Raw genomic sequence first — 5,375 nt, forward strand, 5'->3', positions numbered from 1 at the left:
AGATTATTTATTAAATAATAGCGCAAAATTACTAAATTACCCCTATTTATTCTAAGCGATTGTAAATTAACTATCTACATGATGACAGTTAAATATACACACAGAAAGCAGTAAAAGGAAGGTCTTAAGAAGAAACCTTTGAAGCGTGCTTTTTATATATCAAGTAAAACTGGGAAGCTTTTTGGCGTTCCCTCGCTCTACAAGCCCGCTCGCTCCCTCCTAGAAAATTTTAACTATGGAAATCCGGAGGATTTCCCTTCGACTAAGTTCGAATCTCCAAGCTAAATGCTCGGAATTCCAGAACTTCGTCGGATCGACTCCCAAAGAGATTTCTAGGGCAGAACACTGCTCAAAACCCCCAGAATACTCAAGGAGGGAGTCAAAACTCAGTGCCAAAGTCTGAAATGACGTCCCATTGACGTCATATTTATAGGGATGAGGCTCAATACGGTTTATGAGGATCAATACGGTCCGTATTGAAGTTTTGAACTACAATACGGCCGTATTGAATTCAATACGGCCGTATTGAAGTTCAAAAACCTCAATACGGCCGTATTGAAGTTCAGTGCAGCCGTATTGAGTTCAAAAACCTCAATACGGCCGTATTGAAGTTCAGTGCAGCCGCATTGAGTTCAATGCAGCCGTATTGAAGTTCAGAAACTTCAATACGGCCGTATTGAACTTCTGGGAGGCCGTATTGGGCTTCATTCCCTCCACTTTCTTATTTTTTGCTACTCTAAGACCTCTGAACCTATAGATTGCCATCCTAGGGTCTTCCAGGGTCTTCCAGGAGTCCTTCCGGCTGACTTTCCTTTGATCTTCGAGAGTCTTCGAGTTTTATTTCCGACCCGGACAATTTTAGGGGTCTACAATTGCATTACTATCTCTTTTACCATCGAAACTGATCTTATCATCTCAAAACAAAAATTCCATCTGTTTTAAAATTCAAATTAAAATACTAGTAATTCTAGGTCAAACACGTAGTCCCTGTGATTCGATATTTATTACTTGACGACAACCGTACACTTGCGGTTTTCCATACATCAAGTTTTTGGCGCCGTTGCCGGGGACTACGTCTCTTGATTTAAATTACAATTATTTTAATTCGAATTTTTTTTTTTAAAAAAAAAAAAAAATTAAATAAATAAATAATTTTTTTTATTTATTTATTTAGTGTTTACTTCTCCAATTCAGATTTCACGGGTCACTTTCTTTTTTTTTTTTGCAGTGCCTTAGGGTTAATGCAAAAGAGATCTCTACGTCTTGGGAAACCAACACCACTTGATCCTGAGATTGAAAGAACTCTCCTGAGAAGGAAAAGAAACCTTTCTAGAGAATTTGACATGGCTGCACAACGAGATAATTTACCGCTTCGGGAATACTCTGCACCCGTAGCTCGTGGGATACCTGGAGGGGAGATGCAAACTAGAGCTACTGTACCAGCTTCTCTGGTGAATATGCTCAAACAGAACACCTTTGGAGGACTACCATCAGAAGATCCTAATGACCACTTAGAGGGGTTCTTGGAAATCTGTGAGACCCAGCAATTTGATGATGAAGTTTCTGATGGAATGCGACTCCGCTTATTCTCACTCACCTTGAGAGATAAGGCAAAGGTGTGGCTAAGAACAGTGCCTAGAGAAAAGATAGCAACTTGGGAATTATGTGAAAGAGCTTTTCTAGAGAAATTCTTTCCTCCTTCTAAAACTAAAGAATTGAGGAAGAAAATCACTAATTTCCAACAAGGCACTGGAGAGACTATTTATGAAGCATGGGAGCGGTTCAAAGGATATCTTCAAGCATGCCCACAACATGGCTTCAACCGTTGGCTTACCATCCAATTTTTCTTTGAAGGATTGGACCAACAAAGCACCATGATATTAGACTCAGCAGCTGGAGGATCTTTCATGGGGAAACCTATTAATGACTGCATGATTATTTTGGAAAATGTAGCCTCAAATCACAGCCAATACAGTGAAAGAGAAGTCACAGCAAGGAAAGGAACTCCGGGGCGATATGAAGTGAACAATATTGAGTTACTCTTAGCAAAATTTGATACTCTTAATCAAAGATTAGACAAGATGGAAAAAGCTAAGGTTAATTCAGTGGCTACAAATCAAGTATGTGACCTTTGTAGGGAACAAGGGCACACTGCAGTAGATTGTACCTCAATTTTTACTGGAGAAAAAGAAGATACTACTGAACAGGTGGCAGCTTCTCATAATTTCTATGACACTCCTCGAAGAGAGAAGAGTAATCCATATTCCAACACATACAACCCTGGTTGGAAGAATCATCCTAACTTTTCTTGGAAGAATAACCCAGTTCAAGGAACTAGCAATCAGCAACCTAATTTTCGTCCGTCCAATCACTTCATTAATGGGGAAGGAAATCCAGTACAGACACCCTCAATTCAACAAAGTGTTTCAAGATTAGAAAACCTTATGGAGAATTTTGTCACTAATCAAAAACAGACCAATGATTCAATGGCAAATTCTATTCAAAACCTTGCTGTCAAGGTTGAGAATATTACTCTCCACAACAAGATGCTGGAAAATCAAATTGCACAGTTGATGCCTAGTTCAAACAATTCTCCAGGTAAGTTCCCAGGTAAAACAGTTGCAAACCCAGCTGAAAATGTTAATGCTGTTACTTTAAGGAGTGGGAAGAAATTAGACAGACCTGTGTCTAATCAAAATGATAATATTGAGATTGATGAAGACGCTTCTCCTATGGTTGAAAAACCTGAAAAAGAGAGATTAGAAAAAGAAAAAGTATCTTCATCAAAGCCTCAAACTGTTTATCACCCTCCAATTCCTTTTCCTCAAAGGTTAGCAAGGACTAAACTTGATAGACAATTTGAAAATTTTTTAAATATGATCAAACAAGTGTATGTAAACATTCGATTTGTAGAAGCTCTACAACAGATGCCTACATATGCTAAATTTCTTAAGGATCTTTTAGCTAACCGAAGGAAATTGGATGATAGAGAGACTGTTACATTGATCCATCATAATTTGCCCAAAAAACTTAAGGATCCTGGTAGTTTCTCTATACCTTGTCTCATTGGAAATCTAAGGTTTGAAAAAGCCTTATGTGACCTTGGGGCAAGTATCAGTTTAATGCCTTTATCAATTTGCAAGAAATTAGATATGGGAGAATTAAAGCCTACAGCAATGTCAATCCAGTTAGCAGATAGATCTATAAAATATCCCATAGGAATTTTAGAAGATGTTCCAGTTAAGATAGGTAAATTTTTAATTCCGGGAGATTTTGTTGTTTTAGAAATGGAAGAGGACAAACAAATACCAATCATACTAGGTAGACCATTTTTGGCTACAGCAGGCGTGATAGTAGATGTCAAACATGGAAAATTGTCCTTATCCATTAATGATGAAACAATGGAATTTAATATTGCTAAATCTGTTAGACAACCTTCTCTTGAAAATATTTGTTGCAGGGTTGATATATTGCCTAAAGACATGGAGGAAGAAGTCATGAGATCTATTTTGAGGGATCCCTTGGAGAATTTTCTAGTTGGAGGAAAGCACATAGATCTTGAGGGGATTCAACCTAATTATGCTTGCTTGATCGATTCAAGTCCCCCGTGTAAAGAAAAAGATCCTCTAGTAGAAAGTCTTCTTGAGTCTTCAACAGATTGGCAAGAAGAAAACTCTCCAAAGTTAGAACTTAAACCACTTCCTTCATCTTTAAGGTATGAGTTTTTGGGGGCTAATTCCACTTATCCAGTCATAGTAAATTCAGCTTTAAATGAAAAAGAAACTGAAAAACTTCTCAATGAGTTGAGAAAATTTAGAAAAGTTATTGGATATACTATGGCTGATATAAAGGGAATTAGTTCTTCATTTTGTATGCATCGCATCTTCTTGGAGGAAGGATCCAAACCTTCTGTTGAAGCTCAAAGAAGACTAAATCCCAAGATGAAAGAAGAGGTAAAGAAAGAAATTTTGAAATTATTGGATGCTAAGGTAATTTATGCTATATCTGATAGTCCTTGGGTAAGTCCAGTTCATGTGGTTCCTAAGAAAGGTGGGATGACAGTAGTTAAAAATGATAATAATGAATTAATTCCCATAAGAACTGTGACTGGGTGGCGTATGTGTGTTGATTATAGAAAATTAAATAATGCCACTAGAAAGGATCACTTTCCCTTACCTTTTATTGATCAAATGCTTGAAAGGTTAGCAATGCATTCATACTTTTGTTATTTGGACGGATACTCCGGTTTTCATCAAATCCCTATTCATCCATTAGACCAAGAGAAAACTACTTTTACATGTCCCTATGGTACTTTTGCTTATAGGAGAATGCCTTTTGGCCTATGTAATGCACCTGCTACCTTTCAAAGATGTATGACTGCAATCTTTAGTGATTTATTAGAAAAAGAGATGGAAGTTTTCATGGATGACTTTTCAGTTTATGGTGTTTCCTTTGATGACTGTCTATTAAATCTAACTAAAGTATTGCAGCGTTGCTCTGAAGTGAATTTAGTCTTAAATTGGGAAAAATGTCATTTTATGGTACAAGAAGGAATTGTCTTAGGACACCTAATATCTGGGAGAGGAATTGAGGTAGATAGAGCAAAAATAGAAGTAATTGATAAATTGGCTCTTCCAATTGATGTTAAAGGTGTTAGAAGTTTCTTAGGGCATGCCGGTTTCTACCGAAGGTTTATTAAAGATTTTTCAAAAATCTCTAAACCATTATCTAATCTACTTGTGAAAGAGGTACCTTTTAACTTTGATGTTTCTTGTAAGAATGCATTCTACAGGTTGAAAGAAGCTCTCACTACAGCTCCTATTCTGCAAACTCCTGACTGGAGCCTTCCTTTTGAAATCATGTGTGATGCAAGTGACTATGCTATAGGAGCTGTATTGGGACAAAGAAAGGACAAGAAGGTTCATGCTATATACTATGCCAGCAAGACTCTTGATGAAGCCCAAGCCAATTATGCAACAACAGAAAAAGAATTGTTAGCAGTCGTCTATGCTTTTGAAAAGTTCAGATCTTATCTTGTGGGGTCTAAGGTTATTGTTTACACAGATCACTCTGCCCTAAAGTATCTTTTTAATAAAAAGGATGCTAAACCTAGGCTCCTCAGATGGATTCTCCTTTTACAAGAATTTGATTTAGAGATTGTGGACAGAAAGGGAGTAGAAAATGTAGTAGCTGATCATCTCTCTCGACTTCCACAAGACCAAGCAACAAAGGAGGAACTCCCTATTAATGACAGCTTCCCAGACGAAAAGCTTTTAGCAGTTGTTGTGAAAAACAGTCCCTGGTATGCAGATTATGTGAATTACTTAGCATGTGGAGTCCTTCCTGAAGACTTTAATTATCAACAAAAGAAGAAA

The 5,375-nt window shown here is 37.3% G+C and overlaps 1 non-coding gene across 1 annotated transcript; it reads right to left on the reverse strand.

Annotated features, from left to right (window-relative positions):
* Nucleotides 1-1,712: 1,712 nt before the first annotated feature.
* Nucleotides 1,713-1,819, reverse strand: LOC145957628 (small nucleolar RNA R71). Its single transcript, XR_014433671.1, has one exon. It is a non-coding gene; the product is annotated as a small nucleolar RNA R71 (small nucleolar RNA).
* Between the last annotated feature and the right edge of the window lie 3,556 nt (nt 1,820-5,375).

This window comes from Cajanus cajan, chromosome 4, assembly GCF_000230855.2.
Source record: "Cajanus cajan strain Asha chromosome 4, NIPB_CcT2T_4, whole genome shotgun sequence".
Classification (NCBI taxonomy): Eukaryota; Viridiplantae; Streptophyta; class Magnoliopsida; order Fabales; family Fabaceae; genus Cajanus; species Cajanus cajan.